This window comes from Amblyomma americanum, chromosome 1, assembly GCF_052857255.1.
Source record: "Amblyomma americanum isolate KBUSLIRL-KWMA chromosome 1, ASM5285725v1, whole genome shotgun sequence".
Taxonomy (NCBI): domain Eukaryota; kingdom Metazoa; phylum Arthropoda; class Arachnida; order Ixodida; family Ixodidae; genus Amblyomma; species Amblyomma americanum.
This window is the reverse complement of record NC_135497.1, coordinates 275362235-275380580: the sequence shown is the minus strand read 5'-3', so window position 1 is coordinate 275380580 and position 18346 is coordinate 275362235. Positions and strand designations below refer to the sequence as shown.

Here is an 18346-nt window from a genome sequence, read left to right as displayed (position 1 = left end):
TGATAGGTGTAACGTTAAGAGATCGGAAGCGGGCAGAGTGGGTGAGGGAACAAACACGGGTTAATGACATCCTAGTGGAAATCAAGAGAAAGAAATAGGATTGGGCGGGGCATGTAATGCGAAGGCAAGATAACCGCTGGTCCTTAAGGGTAACGGAGTGGATTCCAAGAGAAAGTAAGCGTAGCAGGGGGCGGCAGAAGGTTAGGTGGGCGGATGAGATTAAGAAGTTTGCAGGCAAAGGGTGGATGCAGCTGGCAAAGGCTAGGGTTAATTGGAGAGACATAGGAGAGGCCTTTGCCCTGCAGTGGGTGTAGAAGGGCTGATGATGATGATGATGATTGCCAAAAAGCAAATTTTCTCTGCTTTCAAAATATGCATGGGGTTTAACGATAGCTGCAAATTTGTTTCAACTGTAGAAGAAAACGCAAAGATGAAAAATGGCAGCTGAGCTCAACTTGTCTCAGGAAATGCAAAGTTGTGAAAAACCTATTGCACCTAGAGAAAAATCTTTCGAGATGCGTTGAGAACTGATGCTAATGAGCATGTTTAAGCATTTAAAAATATGTGTATAGGTTAGTTTATTAGCCACGCACGTTTGAAAAATGTAGAAAACAATGCAATCTGGGATAACTTTTGGGATATGCATTGTTCTGCGGCGACTTTTTGCACGGTTTGAGATCGTGTAATCGTCCTTCTTTTCTGAAAATATCATTCATCTGCCTCATTTAGTTTGACCGTAGATATCCTAGCTGCGACTGACTGAGCGTATTCCTAGGCTTCCCTTTATATAAAGACATAAAACAACTACCAATGATCGCACGTTCAAAACACCCCAGTTGGTGTAAACCCTTTCCCAGTTTGCACTCATGAATTTAATTCCATAGTGCACCCATTTCCCAGCAGACCCTCTGTGCATGAGCGAGCCTGCACGATGTCCAAGGAGGCGTTAAAATATATTCGGTACCTTGACTACAGCGTTTTTATAGCTGTTATGACATTGGTAAAGACAGCAGTAGGTCGAGCACCCATAATTATCCAAGTTTGTTTTCGCCTTCCTAACGCAACACCTCACCGCTCGCCTCGCTCACTGCAAACTGAACCATAGAGTTACGTTGGCTGCGTCCGCCTTTCGCCACCGTTGTTAACCAGGTGGCGCCACTCGCGCGTGTCAAACTGCAACGCAAGTTAACAAGCTCTTGGCAATTCTGAGATTTTGCGTGAAGAAACTTAATACTTCGCTCTACATTGCTAAGCATCGCCTTTACTCTACGGCTTTTGGGGAATATGCACTGTCTACTTGAATTTAGCTCTTTTTCGTTGTTCTTATGAAAGGCACAAGCTATTGAAACGTTCCGCGGCTTCTTTTTTTCTGGTAATTACACTCTTAAAATATCGGGCTCTCATTATTTTAATCAACTTGTAACAATTATCAGCTACAAAGTCCACAAAATGCAAACAATAATAACTAAAACGCAGCGACATGCGATACTTGTAGTAAGTAGCGCCATCTACTTTAGTGCACATGTACTAAATGGTCACAGTTCAGAAAAACGACGATTGTGGCGCTGCCAAACCGCTAAGATTAGCGAAAATCGGGAGGTGTTCACGAGCATACTGGTGGTGGTGGCGAAAACATTTATTGCCAAATATAGAGGGGAGCAAACCCCCTAACATGGCATGAGGCAACCCTTAGGGGGCTTCCCTACCAAGATACCCGGCGCGTTTACGCACCGCCGGCTCCCTCCCTAACCTTAAACCAGGGTTCCCACTGGCGCCGACTCCAGACTCGAACTGCTCCCTACCCCATTCTCCTTCATGCCCGCTACCCCGATCAATTCCTTTCTTGTAAGCTCTGCGGGAAACCGGGAGACTTCCTTCATGTCCTCCTCACATGTCCTACCTTCCTACACCCTCCATCCACAACCACGGCGGAGTCATACTGGGAGACTCTCTAGCCAGCTCCGGTGCTGTTGACCAGCGCCGTATAATTACCGACGCCCTGAAGCGGATAGCTCCCCAAGGGCTGTCCTTTGCCCTGTACGAGCATACTGGAGACGTACTACCGGAGAAGTACAGACAAGCGTCAGGCCGGGACGTCAAAGAGATGCGGCGGCGCTGGCGTCAGCAGTGACTTTCGTTGTGTAGGCAAAAAGCGGGACCTTCCCCATTGGGTGCGCCAGGCTTGCGTGTTTCTGAGCACAATTCACGCCGTGCCGAAAGATTGTGGTGCGGTTGGTTCAGCCGCAATGCAGAAGAAAGGAAGCGGCATAAGTTTCCACGAGTTTATTGCAGTCAGATAGGAGCGAAAGTGACGGGCAGGGGCCGAGGAACCAGACAGGCTCGGCAACGGATCGGCTTCACGGCTAATTATTACCGCCGAGCTCGTTTCGTCCCTTGGGTTATTATATTGCGTTTCTGCATTCAAATCTAATAAGCTGGTCCGTGTCTCTAACTTCGTAACGTTGCTGTTAGGTCGCGTGGTGAACAGTGCGAAAATCAAGTAACGCCTGCAACTCGTTCTCATTCGGTCGGGCTTTCAGCATACGTTTAGGCGCGATATTCCGTGTGCGTGGGATCGTAAGTTGAACGCAGGGGGCCATTTTCAGATGCTAATCACCCTCACAACGTCCCGAGCATCACTTCGCGCAAAAAAGACAAAAAGCTGCCGCCGGTCACTTTCAGCGTTAATTCACACCATGCCGCGCATGAAGAAGCACCGGACTCAGGTAGCAGCACGCATGACGGTTTTTTCTCTGTTTTCATTTTGGCGAATTTCAACAAGTATGCCGTTTCAACACCGGTCCAACGACGCTAGGACAGCGACAAAGTCGCGCAGTGTTATTTCCCAAATTATTTGAATTTGCACGTTGTAGGTCGATCAGAACCTGGGGAACACAGCAACGTCCCGGCCAAAAGTAACTCCGATCAAGCAGAATGCGCACACATGAATAAATTCTAAAATAAGGAGCAAAAATTTATAGCTTAACACAGTGAGCGTAAATTTCGTTTGGAGCTCGAGAAAAACGTCTATGCACGCGCTCGTGAAGCTCTCGGATCGCATCTGCCTTATTCAAAGCAGCTACACTGTTCATTAATTTCCAAGGTCTCAGGAGTGAAGCGGCTCGGTGAAAATAGGAAGCACATTACAAGGTTCATCGTGTGAGAAAGCTGATTCGCGTCGTGCACAATGTCGTCCTATCTTGCACTTGCAATCGTATATGCTTTATCGGCCCATAAGTTGAGAACTGTGGACGATTAGTTCCTCCCCATACCTCGCGCTTTGAAAGCGCGAGGTATGGGGAGGACCACGTGCCACGCAGGTGGCACCTGCCGTGGCACTGCCCTGTTACTTGTCGCCAACTAGGAGCGGAGAAGAACCCGATGCAGCGCTCCGCCTACTAATTCCGCCTGGCGAACAGGATGAAAAAGTGCAGAAATACTCTCCGAGCATCAACAAAAATATTTCTAACCACAAGCGACGCGCACGTTTTGAAATATTCGCATACACCAGTTGGTTTCGAAGGCAGCGTTGCTTGGCGCAGTGTAGGCGCGCTGCGTTTTGCCTACACCCCGCGTCGATGACGACTGCAGCGCCACCTTTGTTTAGAAACATGACGCTTGTCTATGCCGGTTTCGCATGTGCGGTGGCATTGTTGGGGTGAGGAGGAGCCACCGCGCGTGCGCAGACGGCGTCCGGTAAACTGGTATACGTCTGCGGTGGTACGTCGCCGGTATACTAAGGCTGCGTTCCAATACTCCCAAGTAGACGGCTACTTAGACGTCTAGCCGGACAGCCGCCATCTTGGGACGCGTTCCATTTCTCGGCGAAGCAGTCTCATAAGACTGCTTCGCCGAAGTCCACATCGATGCAGGCTAACTTGCTGTCTAAAGATGGCGGAGCTGATGTACGCGGATGAGCGAGTCGTGCTCTTGCGGGTGTCGGACTGTACACGGAGTATAGGAAAGGAAAAATGTGAGTCATTCCATTATGTTATTTGGTACGCAAACTAGTGGCTAATTAATCTTCGTGGACGTGCGATTCCTAGAAGTGAATCACGCAGGAGAAAATCGTGGAGTTGAGAGCTTTGCTACAGCAGCGGACGATGTAGGTCTGTTACATCTGACGATGCCGGATCTTAATTAGCACCTTTATTTTAGAGAATACTCGTCGCTGTCGTTGGTTTCCTCGACGGGCGTTAAGACGGCTGGCGTGACGGTTAACAAATGTGTTCTTCTGTTGCTGTATTAGTTGCACCACCTCTTTCGCGTGCATTCTTTTTTATCTTTACACTCTCAGAACAAGTACACCGGCATGTTGCGAATTGATTTTAGTCGTTGCAGGATTAAAGATCGCTGCTGTATTTAGGTCTCTCGCTGTCTCCGAGTGCCACGTAGGGCAGACAGCGGGTTTAATGTCACGTATGTGTTTTCCTGTTGCAGTGTATATTAGCCGTATCGTATTTCGCGCATATTAATTACAGTCTTTCGTATTCTTATGTTTACAGGACCGTCTGGACGAGCACGTTCGAGGAGCATGTACAGTTGAGCATCAATAATAAAAGAATAATCGCATATCTCTTTAGCGTCGTCTTCGGAGAGCGGTCCCGTCTGCTACAAGTAGACTGACCGATAGGCACATCCACCAGTCCGGTTTACGCGCAAAGTCATTGCAGAAGAAATGTGTAAACTTGTTGAAAACACGTTTTTAATTATCGTTATTGCTCAGTTTGTGAAAAATAGTAGTACAACTGTTCATAAGCTTTAGTTACATTATTATGCCGCGAGGCGGCGTGAGCGGTAGACAAGTTCCAATACATGGACATGTATGGACTGCTTCCTAGACGTCACACTAGACGTCTTGTTAGACGTCTAGAGTATTGGAACGCAGCCTAAAAACGTCTGATGTCTCCACGATGTTTGCACGTTGCCCTCCATTTTGCCCTGTGTGTTGAACATGTGTTGAACTTCCAAGCCGATTTCCGCCATATTGCTTTGCTAGATTGCTTTTTCACCTGACGCTACGAAACGCATTCTGGGCGTCGTCTTATTTTTCGAGGACAGCTTTGGCATTGCTAAAGAGACAGGAAAGGGAAGGAGACAGGCTTTTGCTTCGTGCCGTCGGTTGTTCGTTGTTCCGGCTAGCGGTGTGGAGGAAAAGTTGGAGAGCGCTCGATTCGCTTACACTCGCTGCACCAGTTCGGCTAAGTTCTGCTGCGGTGCCGCGAGTGTATAGTGCTAGTTGCGGCAGTATGAGCGCAGTTTGGTACTGTCTGCTTCCAAAACGGATGGTCGAGTGCAGGCCTGATCGTCTGCTAGCCTTGGCGAAGCCAATGAATTGCAGCCAGCTGTTTGCAGCCCACATCAGCGGCTCCCAACATCTTGTACCTCGTGAAGAAATGTTCAAATAGCACATCACAATAAAATGTTGCCATGAACCAGCCTCGAGGCGTGCATGTGCGCAAGTGATTCCATCCAGAAGGAGCGATGTAGTAAGCGTCAATAAAAGCACGGGAGCAGTTTTTCCCGCCGCGCTAACTATGGCGTAACGTGTGTTTACTACATGGTCTCAGAAGTGGGATAAATGTAATTTTCTGTGAAGACTCTAACCCCATTAAGTGGTTCCCCGCACGTCTCTGCTCTTGCCGCTCAGTGCCAGTCATGAATGACGACGCAAGAGTCGTTCTCCCGGCACCAGCCGCTGCCGCAACGACAGCTCCGCCAATTGTTCAAGGCTTAGCAGCTCAGCTCTATGCACCGCCGCCTTTTGACTTCGAAAAACCAAGTGCCGGGCCTGCGTGGCTTCTTCAATTCGAAGACTATGCGTTCGCTACAGGACTACGCAGCACTTCCCGAAGTCCAGGTACGCTCAATGCTTTACTGCATTGGACCGAAGGAGTGCGAAATTCTCGCATCGACCACGCTCGGGGAAGCATACTACAAGGACGTCGCAGCCGTTAAAAAAAAGCTTTCACTGATCATTTCGTACGCCCACTCAACGAATTGTACGAGTCGGCTCGCTTTCATCGCCGTACCCAGCAGGCGGGGGAGACAATCGATACGTTTTTGACTGCTCTCAAAACGTTGGTGAAGCGTTGCAACTATTCGTCACCGCGGAAGTTGAATCGAGACGTGTACGCGACCGGTTTGTGCTTGGTTTGACCGATCGGAAGCTCTCCGATCAACTCTGTCGAAACCCGCAGATGACTCTGCAAGAAGCTCTCGCACAGGCCAGACAAAAAGTATGGTGGGGCAACCTAAAAGAATGTAAACAATTAAGTCCCTGCCTGTGCCACTACGTATAACAGGCTTGCACAGGCCAGACAGCACGAAGACGCTGAAAATGAGCGTAAAGACCGGATACGGTGCCATATTCACTCAACGTTGCAAGGAGGATCCCTATCCCTTTCCGCCAGGTCGTTAAATCAGAACTCGACAAAATGGAAGCACAGGGTGCTATACGCAAGGTCACAACTGCGCCATGGTGTGCCGGTCTAGTGGTAGTGCCTAAACCTTCTGGTAGCTATCGTCTGTGCATAGACCTGACGAAACTCAACGGAGTCGTTCTCCGAGAGCGGCATGTGCTCCCAACGGTTGAAGAGGTTCTGGGTTTGCAGGGAAATGCTAAGGTGTTCTCAAAGCTGGATGCTACCTCCAGTTTCCACCAAGTGAAGCTGGCAGAAGAAAGCCAAGAACTGACAACCTTTATAACGCCTTTCGGGCGCTATTGTTTTTGTCGACTCCCGTTTGGAATGACCTCTGTGCCCGAGTACTTCCAGCTACAGATGCCATATATTCTCGAAGGGCAAGAGGGAGTGGTCAACATGATCGATGACTTGCTGTGTTCGGTAGCGATCGCAAGGAGCATGACAAAAGACTGGCCGAAGTGCTCGACCGCCTTAAGAATGCTGGACTCACTTTGAACAATGCGAAATGCAAGTTCGGAGTATCGAGTGTTGACTTTCTAGGAGTAGTAGTGTCAGCAAATGACATTGCGCCAGATCCAACAAAAGTTGAAGCTCTGAAGAAAATGGAGCCACCCGTTGATGTTGGCGGTGTCCGCAGGTTTCTAGGCATGGTAAACCACGTTGCAAGGTTCCTGCCTCACCTGTCTGATATCGTGGCCCCAATTCGGGAACTGTTGTGCAAGCAGTCCGCTTGGTCTTGGGATGTACCTCAGCAAGTCGCCTTTGAAAAGGTAAAGAACATGCTTTCCTCAGACATCTGCATGGTCTGTTATCATCCGGAGCGCCGCACAGTGAGCTCTGCAGACTCAAGCTCCTACGGAATGTGTGCAGTCCATCTGCAAGACCAACCCTCAGGTGAAAGGCGCGCCGTTGCCTTTGCATCTCGTTCGCTGACTCCAGCCGAACAAAGGTATAGCCAGACAGAGAAGGAGGCCCTCGCAGTTACGTGGGCTATTCAACGTTTCGATGAGTTCGTAAGAGGTCTGCAGTTCATGGTGGAGACGGATCATCAACCACTTCCAGCGCTTTTGGGCAACATGGACGTCGACCTCCTGCCGCCCAGAGTACAGCGTCTGCGGCTTAAACTCATGCGATATCAGTATAGCATCAGTTATGTTCCTGGCAAGCTACTGGCCACAGCCGACATGCTGTCAAGAGCTCCGCTTCCGAATTCGGAGTATTTGCAGATTAACTCTGTTGAACAGTATGCTGCCTTCTTTGTAGATGCAGTACAAGAATCTGTGCATGTGAACCTGGAAACTATCCGAAAACACCAAGCAACGGACGGGATATGTTCTGCTTTGGGCATGTTTTGGGATCATGATTGTCCAGCAAAGTCAAAACTACCAGGGCACCTCCCACCATATTGGAAGTACAGAGGTGAGTTCACCCTCGCTGATGCTCTCCTGTTAAAAATAGGGAGAGTTGTTTCGACAGCACTTCAAGATGATGTACTGCAGTTGATTCATGAAGGACACCTAGGCGTGGTCCGCTCGAAAGCAAGGGCCCGGGAATCTGTTTGGTGGCTCGGACTCACCCGCACGATCAAAGAAGTTTTTGAAGCTTGTAAGCAGTGCGCAATGGTTACGCAGCAACGTGCTGAGCCTATGTTGCCATTGACAACACCGGGACTCCCGTGGCAGCAGGTCGGTGCAGACCTTTTCCATTACGAGGGTCAAGACTTCTAGGTGGTGGTAGACTATTATTCTCGCTTTCCCGAAGTGCTGACGCTGCGAGGGACTTCAAGTAAGGCCGTCATTGTTGCATTACAAAGTGTCTTCGCTCGTTTTGGGATCCCGAAGGTGTTGTGTAGTGATAATTAATAGACCGCAGTTTTCGCCTCGCGAGTTTGCCGACTTCGCAGCAGGATACGGATTTGCTAGCCGCACCAGCAGCCCAGCATTTCCTCAGTCAAATGGAGAAGTCGAACGCACTGTGCGTACAGTAAAAGAACTGTGGCGTAAGAATGATGACCGCTACATGGCTTTGCTTGTTTATCGAGACACCAGGAACAACTGGCTTTAGCCCGGTTCAGCTGCTGATGGGGAGATGCCTCCGGGCCACACTGCCAAAGCCTCAGACAAAGTTGGAACCGCAGTGGCCTGACACAGCTGTGGTCCGTGAACGTGATACAGCGGCACGGCAGAGACAGACAATAGACTTCAATCGCCATCACGGAGTCAGAAACCTTCCGGATCTGCTACCCGGTCAGTACGTGTGGATGACAGACGTCCAGTGTGCTGCGAAGGTGCTGAGCCCTGGCCAACGGCATCGCAGCTACGTTGTGAAGACGACAAGAGGAGTCCTGGTCCGAGACAGGCGTCATCTGGTGCCTTATGGGTCGTCTGCGTCATTGACACATGGAGAGGAGGAGACGGCCATGGATATCCTGAAGCAGGAAACACCCAAGCACATTCTAGAGGCACCAGAACCAGCATCGCCCTGCACGACTGTTCAGACTCCGTTCCTTGCAGCTAAGGTAAAGGTAAGGGAGGGTATATGTGAGACGACAGATAACAAACGCCTGAACAAGATGTCGGAGGTCAGCCTCTCGCATGCCTCTATGTTTATTAGCAATGAGACGAATTGGACGAATGGTCTGCGAGACAGAGACTGTGAGTTTAGCCAGAGTGGCAGTGTTTTAAAGCGAAAGCTTTATTGGCCGCAAACTCGCGATTTCGCCGTGGCGGTACTCCATCGAGGCACGTGACGTCACAACGCGCGCCTCGCCGCGGAAGGTTACTGTGCTTCGCGCGCTCGCCGCGCCATCTGGCATGACGTCACACCGCGCCGCTCGCCGCCGCCGCCGTTTGGTAGGACGTGGCACCGAGTTCCTCATCGTTGCGCTCGCCTCCGTTCGCTTCGACAGCTGCGTCGCATGCGTGATAAGATGTCACAGGATTGAAAAGGAGAGCTGGCGTGCGCCGCAACCACAGTTGAGGCGACAGTATGGACGGCGACAATTCTGATAAGCTGTAGGAGGCCAGGGGCGCGATTACGGATCGCTCTCAAAAACTGTCTCAATTTTGAGATCGTGACGTCAAAATGACGACACCGAGAAACGCCGACCGCCGAATCGGCCAATGCGGAGCAAGGTTGCGGTGGCTAGTAGCAGGGCTCCGCCCCGAAACCACTATTCGCACGACAAGGGACCGTATAGACTAATGTTTTGCAGTAAAGACGCAGTGAATAAAAACGAGTAATGTTTTATTTTGCTAAGAAACTGTATTTCAAACTCAACAGCACCAAGCAAAAGAAGCAGTGTTTTCATTTTTGCAATTAAGTTTGCTGTTCAGTCACTTTTTTTGCCGCGAAGGTGTGCTGTCAGCGGTAAAGCGTGAACATGTTAGTCTGAAAATGAACAAAAACGCAATGAAGAAAACAAGTAATGTTTTATTTTGGTAGTAAACTGTGTTGCAATCTCAACAACACGAGGGAAAATTAGAAGCGTTCTCAGTTTTGCAATTAAATTTGCTGCAGGTTAACTTCTCTTGCCATGAGGACGCGCTGGCAGTGGCATAACGTGAACATGGCGGCCTGCAAGAAAACAGCTGATTCCATGGCTAGTTCCTGTTTTTTCGCGTGTCGTCTAAAATCAAGGTACTTTGCGGAAGTCTTAAGTGCGCAGCAAAAAAAAAAAAAAAATGATTGAAGGCAGTGAATGCTACGGGCCTGTCGAGATCAACTTACAAGCAGCGCTCGGCTCGAAAATCGACGGAGACAACTTTAGTCTGTGTTCTCGGTCGGCCCCTATCGATCACCGAGTGACGTGTGGTTCTGTTTATTTTCTTTAGAAAGTACCAGAAAACCATGAATCATCACATAGAAACAACTGCCGACAGACGGGAGCAGACAGGTGCAGCTGCTGATAGCTTGCAATCTCGGTGCGGGAAATGAGAGCCGACACGGCCTGCCTCTGTGGCAGCAATCACTCTTCTGCCTCGTAACCAAGTGTTGCCGCCCACATCGGGCTAAGGACTTGATGTTCCGTTTGTATTTTTGTAGCTCCGTTCGGTTTATGTTCAGTTATATATAATTGGTTTTTTTGGGAAAGGAAATGGCGCAGTATCTGTCTCATATATCGGTGGACACCTGAACCGCGCCGTAAGGGAAGGGATAAAGGAGGGAGTGAAAGAAGAAAGGAAGAGGTGCTGTAGTGGAGGGCTCCGTAATAATATCGACCTCCTGGGGTGTTTAACGTGCACTGACATCGCACAGCCTTAGCGTTTTGTCCCCATAAAAACGCAGCAGCCGCGGTCGGGTTCGAACCCGGGAACTCCAGATCAGTAGACGAGCGCCCTAACCACTGAGCCACCGCGGCGGGAGGTCAGTGGAGGCCTCAATCTCGCCTTCATGTCCAACTGCAAAAGCCTGCTTTGATTTCGTTGCGCACAGTGGATAGGCAGCGCGCCCTCCCTGCCGCCCTGGGAGGTGACATGCAGTAATGGTTGATCGCGAGAGATTGATCACCAAATGAACGCTGCGGCCTAGCTATTGCTGCAGTGCCGCATGACAGCCACAGCGCTGTCAGCGCTAATGCATTCAGGCCAAATCTCTCTCTCTCTCTCTCATCACCGCCACATGTATCGAAGCACGAATGAAGTGTCCGCGTATCCAGGCAGCCAGTTATGCGCCCTTCCTTTCCTCAATGCCATCGCTGTCTAGACATTCTCAACGCCAGTGTCATCTCTCGCTTTGCATATCATGCATCATCTGGGTTAATCCGCATTAACTTCCTAATTACTTATACGTATAAGTTACCGCAGCCAACTCCTGTCTATAGTCTACACTGCAGCAATAGGCCGCGTCATATAACACCGCACCGCAAAAGCGCGGAACGAAACTACCTTTCCTTCTGATTCCTTTTCACCGCCCGGTGCAGGGCGCGGTATTCAGTATATGTATCTTTCCTTTTGATTCCTTTTCACCGCCCCATGCAGGGCGTGGTATTCAGTATACGTATCTTTCCTTTTCACCGCCCCATGCAGGTAGCGGCATTCAGTATATATATATGGGTCCCTACAAAACGGATAACGTGAGAAGTCCCTTATAAAGTTCACCAGAATAGATTAAATGCACACATCGCAGCCAGGCTTACTGCAGAGAAATTCAACGATACGCAAACTGAGTCTGCCAAGTTAAGCGAGAAAGACTAAGAGTATGCGCCAGATTTTCTTGGACATCACTGGAAGTTTTTCAAGCCAGTTTAGCAGAACATTTTATGCCATTAAGCACACAATAAACAGCTGGAGTAACAAGACAAGATTCCTTATTGCAAGAGCACCAAGATTGGCGAAGCGCGCTAAAGCGCGCTATAAATTTCAGTAAATACTGAGAAAATGTGTGCTCTCTGCCGATGACGACGCACTACCAATGTAGCCAGCAAGGTGGCCCGCAACGGGCTCGCGGTTGTTGATCGCTCGTTGCCATAGCAACTGCGATGCCAATCTTAAGCCTACGTACTGTTACTGTGGGCGCATTCGATTTGAGTCCCGGTGGTGGTGGTAGTGGTTTTATTAAAAATGATAGTAAAAAGGAAGGAAAAGATTTTTGCTAGCCCCGGCATCTGCCATCGATACTGAAGCAATTTGAGTCCCGGACACTCCCGGATTCCGTCCGGCGTACGGTTTTCTCGGGTAGCCCGAAAGCTGCCCGCATCGCCATAGCAATGCGTTCGTTTTTCGCCTCTGGCAGCCCGCGGACTACTTGAGTTCGACTCGGTGCGCATTCTGAGTACTTTTCGTGTTCCTGGTGGACGATATCGCGCGTCAAACTTTCACAAGGCTCCGTAGCTGCTCTCTGAACCATTGTAAGAGTTTTTATTTTTGCATCTTCGTTATTTTCTTGAAATCCACTACACACGGACGCACGTTCGGAGCTGCGAGCGCGTATTGTTTGCTCATGTCGTCAAGAGGTTCGTAATAATAATAATAATAATAATAATAATAATAATAATAATAATAATAATAATAATAATAATAATAATAATAATAATAATAATAGGTTTAGAGAAAGGCAATGGCGCAATATCTGTCTCATATATCGTTGTACACCTGAGCAGCGCCGTAAGCGAAGAGATAAAGGAAGGAGTGAGAGAAGAAAGGAAGAAAGAGGTGCCGTAGTGGAGGGCTCCGGAATAATTTCGATCACCTGGGGATCTTTAACGTGCACTGACATCGCACAGCACACGGGCGCCTTAGCGTTTTTCCTGCATAAAAACGCAGCCGCCGCGGTCGGGTTCGAACCCGGGAACTCCGGATCAGTAGTCGAGCGCCCTAACCACTGAGCCTCCGCGGCGGGGCTTTATTGGCCGCAAACTCGCGATTTCGCCGTGGCGGTACTCCATCGAGGTACGAGATGTCACAATGCGCTCCTCGCCGCGGAAGATAACTGTGCTTCGCGCGCTCGCCGCGCCATCTGGCATGACGTCACACCGCGCCGCTCGCCGCCGCCGCCGTTTGGTAAGACGTGGCACCGAGTTCCACATCGTTGCGCTCGCCTCCGCTCGCTTCGACAGCTGCGTCGCATGCGTGGTAAGATGTCACAGGATTGAAAAGGAGAGCTGGCGTGCGCCGCAACCACAGTTGAGGCGACAGTATGGACGGCGACAATTCTGATAAGCTGGAGGAGGCCAGGGGCGCGATTACGGATCGCTCTCAAAAACTGTCTCAATTTTGAGATCGTGACGTCAAAATGACGACACCGAGAAACGCCGACCGCCGAATCGGCCAATGCGGAGCAAGGTTGCGGTGGCTAGTAGCAGGGCTCCGCCCCGAAACCACTATTCGCACGACAAGGGACCGTAGACTAATGTTTTGCAGTAAAGACGCAGTGAATAAAAACGAGTAATGTTTTATTTTGCTAAGAAACTGTATTTCAAACTCAACAGCACCAAGCAAAAGAAGCAGTGTTTTCATTTTTGCAATTAAGTTTGCTGTTCAGTCACTTTTTTTGCCTTGAAGGTGTGCTGTCAGCGGTAAAGCGTGAACATGTTAGTCTGAAAATGAACAAAAACGCAATGAAGAAAACAAGTAATGTTTTATTTTGGTAGTAAACTGTGTTGCAATCTCAACAACACGAGGGAAAATTAGAAGCATTCTCAGTTTTGCAATTAAATTTGCTGCAGGTTAACTTGTCTTGCCATGAGGACGCGCTGGCAGTGGCATAACGTGAACATGGCGGCCTGCAAGAAAACAGCTGATTCCATGGCTAGTTCCTGTTTTTTCGCGTGTCGTCTAAAATCAAGGTACTTTGCGGAAGTCTTAAGTGCGCAGCAAAAAAAAAAAATGATTGAAGGCAGTGAATGCTACGGGCCTGTCGAGATCAACTTACAAGCAGCGCTCGGCTCGAAAATCGACGGAGACAACTTTAGTCTGTGTTCTCGGTCGGCCCCTATCGATCACCGAGTGACGTGTGGTTCTGTTTATTTTCTTTAGAAAGTACCAGAAAACCATGAATCATCACATAGAAACAACTGCCGACAGACGGGAGCAGACAGGTGCAGCTGCTGATAGCTTGCAATCTCGGTGCGGGAAATGAGAGCCGACACGGCCTGCCTCTGTGGCAGCAATCACTCTTCTGCCTCGTAACCAAGTGTTGCCGCCCACATCGGGCTAAGGACTTGATGTTCCGTTTGTATTTTTGTAGCTCCGTTCGGTTTATGTTCAGTTATATATAATTGGTTTTTTTTGGGAAAGGAAATGGCGCAGTATCTGTCTCATATATCGTTGGACACCTGAACCGCGCCGTAAGGGAAGGGATAAGAGAGGGAGTGAAAGAAGAAAGGAAGAATTAGGTGCCGTAGTGGAGGGCTCCGGAATAATTTCGACCACCTGGGGATCTTTAACGTGCACTGACATCGCACAGCACACGGGCGCCTTAGCGTTTTTCCTCCATAAAAACGCAGCCACCGCGGTCGGGTTCGAACCCGGGAACTCCGGATCAGTAGTCGAGCGCCCTAACCACTGAGCCACCGCGGCGGGTTTATGTTCAGTTGCTGCCGTATTTTTTTTTGCCGTATTTTTTTTTCCTGTGCAAGATGCAGAAATTGTGATGTTTATGCTCCACTTTGTTTACAGAGAAAGGAAGCACTTGATAACTTTGCTATTGTCACCGAGGAGAGAACGAGCTTGTTCCATTAACGTTATTTGCTGATCATGTAGTAGATCCAGGGTCAACCAGGAAAGAAGTAGTTTGCTTGTATAGAGGCTATTTGCAACTATAGGCAGAAAGTTGAGCAAGTTTGTTCATGTTTGCTGGTACACAGCGCTTGAATTGCATATGATCCAGGGCAGTGAGGTAGGTAGGACAGGGCAGTGATGTGTAATATGTTATTGTATTTTGCTCAGCAGGCGGAGTGATGTTGGTATAACTGGGTTTGGTGAGGGCAGTGTTTGAAGGGCTTTAAATACTTTGCGTAGCTTCTAACATGCACTTCCTTTCAAGTCGGAAGACCACTTGGTTTTTTTTTTAAATTATGGTCCATCATATCTGAGGCACATTGTATACAGGCCACTCCAGTTTGAAAGGGAACAGCCAGTTGAAAATGACTAGGATATTAAATACCTAGGCGAAAAGTAGCTTGAAAGCAGTTGCACTTATCACACATATGTGATAGCATAAGGAGCTTGTCCGGCCATTCGGCATTGTCACCGTCTTGTGTCATCATGGACAAGACTTCATAGCCCTGTGTTATGCAAACTAAGCTAGGTGTCAGTTATGGGGCAATAACCGAGTGCTCAAAATTTCCCATAATGGAGCTGCCTGTATATTCTTAGAGCTGTAGAGCATTTCCAGTAACGGTGTTGCATGATTTGTGATTGTAAACTAACCTCTACTCACACACCATCTCCTTGATGATGTGTCTGTGATGTTTACACATCTTTGTCTATCAGTGAAGATGTTCTAGTAATTCAGCGGTCATTGTAGCCACTGCACCTTACAATCTTTACTATGCATTGTTGTACAGCGGTCTCCTTGCAGTAGGTACAGCTTTTAGCACAGAGTGAAACCCGTAGCCACACACCATTAAGCTAAAAGCTTAGCTTTGGTATTTACACTACTTATATGTGCCAAAATGTTTTGTAGTCCGGAAAATGCATTATGTACACTGTACTATGCCATATTTATTGTACAGGTAGCCTCTGTATGAAAGAAAACATGCACTTTGACCTCAATTTTTCAATTTTTTTTTCTTAACTGCACTTGGAAATGCCATATGGCAATTGTAAATCAAGGTAATGTATGCTTGTGTGTACACTGCTTTTTCTGCAATAGAAACACTCGTGTCAAATGCTGTGCCTAAAAATAAATAAATTCACTTACTGAATGTATTATGCAATAAAAAAGCTTTTTTTAATTCCAACAAGCATCACAAATATTTCGTGCCTTACTCAGCACTACACTTTTGGGTTATGCATGTTCATCACACGGGTAATGACCACAGGCACTTCACCAAGCTGGAGTGATAGCATGGAAGGGGCAGGTGGGCTGACAAGCATTGGCAAGAGAGAGTGCACAATGATGCTTTTCACATAATGGGCGAGCTGTTTCAACACCTTTTCCGTCTTCAGGAAGAGACTGTGCAACACGCTGCTGAGGGACTGGAAGATATACTAGCAAACACACTGAAAATGAAGTGGCAGCCGGTGGGGGGCACTTGTTTGTCACTGCTGGCTTCTGGCTGCACACAGGTTGGCCAAGGGCACAACCACATCACACAGTTGCTCACACACTTGCAGATGTGTGTTGTGCACTGACACAAGGAAATTACAGTGCCAACAGGGGAAGAGTGGCTGATATGACTCTCTATGCCAGCATGGTGAGTCGTCTCTGGACGCTAGATTTTCCATCGCAACTGCCGCTGCACCATGCCTCGGTACGCCTTCCTCTGGAGACGGGTCGTCCTAGAGAGGCCAAAAGTACAGCACCGCATTGCTCTTCTCAGGAGGCAGGTGAGGAGGGATCCTGTATGTACGAGGTAGCCACCATTTGGAGGTGGCCCGTTGTTATCTGGGTCAGAGGCAGTGTCGCCTGCACCCTCTGCTGATATGGGCACATCCAAACAGAGGCTGTGAAGTGCAGCACGTGCGGTGATGATGCGCACTGTCCACTTCCACTGGCAGTGGTGCATCCGGTGTCCTTGAAAGCAACGGAAACAGCTCTTCGGCACACCAGTATAGCGCTCAGCCACAAATTGTGTGAAAGCATGTGGCGTGTTGTACAGGCCTTCTGCTGAGTCAGGTCTGTGATGTCACGCAACTGGTGCAGGCAGCCATGGCTCCAGTGGGTAGACATAGTCTCCTGCATAACAAAAAATGACGCAGCTAGGCATGTCCTTTCTCAGTGATCTCAACAGCATTACAGGACACTCTGCTATACAGTAGAAGACTCATGCCAAGTAGCCCGCATCCAGGCTTTGCTGAATATGACATTCAAGAGCATACATACATGCAGGATTTAGATGTATAAGTGAGCACTACTGTAAGGTCAGTCTTTTACCACCATATTCATATAAATGATGCGCTATGATTGCCTATAAAACAAAAGCGCTGTCAGGTGCATTTTGCTTCGGTTTCTTCAACAGGAAAGGCTATGCATTTCAACAATGTAATATGTGTCCTGTGTTTCTGCAGCAATTATATTTAAAAAAAGGAAAGGGTGGCAATACGCTGTATCATACTGTAAAGTGTCTGCATTTGTGTAACTGTCGAGACTGATTCTTGTAGCTTTAGCAGATCCGGGCAAATGCATAGTGCTGGAGCTCAATAGATGTGACTGAGTTCGCCCGACGGGTGACACGGCTATTTTACTGCTTACCCAGAAAAAAAAAAATCACCGTCGTCCAGCAGGCCTTCCTCCGCCTCGGAATGCCGCCAGACAAACGCGTCGCGGAAGGATCCGGGTCAGCGCGAGTCCACGGCCAGGATGCACATGTTCGCGCCACAGATCTGAGAAAAAACAAGCACAGTCCGTACTCTCGCTGCCGAGGCCAGCACTTGTAGCTGAACTCATGCGGTCAAAAACAGTGGCCGAGGTATACTCACTATCACGTTCGCAGCGTAGAACCGCTTACGGCTCGTTCGCAGCACTGCCCCCAGACTCCTTGATAGGGATGAGTGCCCAATCGACACACCCGACGACGCCGGAGATGCTGCCGCGGCGAACGTTTAGGCAAAGGACGCCCTCCTTCGCCGCCGCTTTCTCCTCGGGTCTCCTCGGAAAGCGAACACCCCCCTTCTGTGACCCAACGTTGACATTGGTCTCCGCTGCCCGCCGCAAAAGCTTGTTCACAGTCGGTTGGGCTGCGCCGACGTTTTCTTCATTTCCAACGGCGCCTTGAAACCCACCGGAGGCGAAGAAGCGCAGCGCGCACAGCACCTGCCGCTTCTCTGACAGCGCACTCACCCGCGCACCTCCCAGTTCAACGGCGAGTTCGTCGCACAGCCACTGCGCAGTCTTCTTCTTAAGTCAATGCGTCGAAATAACTTGTCCCGCGCGTCAAAGTCGTCTTCATGCACTCTCCGACACCGTTGCTCGCGCGGTCACCCGCGTATACGACGATGTAAACAGCCGCCATTTTCTGTCTCAAACGTGTTGGATGAGGCATAGTGCTCTAAGACAACACTGGTTAGTTCAAGTGAAGCGGTCGTTAGTATTGTGTTCCACTTTGTTTTATTTCTGACGGACATTTCACGTATAGCTGGTTTTACTGTTAACCGAAGGCCCTTCGGGGCGATTGAAGCTGCCAAGTAGGGGCTAAGGGTAGAAATATGCAAATCATGACGAATACGTTTTTCGGCAAGTTTTCTAAGCTTTAGAAATCCGAGTGAAAAAGACGTAGATTCACAGTTACCGGAAAATGGCGTAGCTAGTCAGTCATG

General features: G+C 49.0%; 1 long non-coding RNA gene and 1 pseudogene across 1 annotated transcript; both read left to right on the top strand.

Annotated features, from left to right (window-relative positions):
- Nucleotides 1–3755: 3755 nt before the first annotated feature.
- LOC144097221 (uncharacterized) lies at nucleotides 3756–4574 on the top strand. The gene is made up of 2 exons (XR_013306957.1): nucleotides 3756–3973; nucleotides 4506–4574. It is a non-coding gene; the product is annotated as an uncharacterized LOC144097221 (long non-coding RNA).
- A 3210-nt stretch (nucleotides 4575–7784) lies between these two features.
- On the top strand, nucleotides 7785–10916 carry LOC144118005 (uncharacterized; annotated as a pseudogene).
- The last annotated feature ends 7430 nt before the right edge of the window (nucleotides 10917–18346 follow it).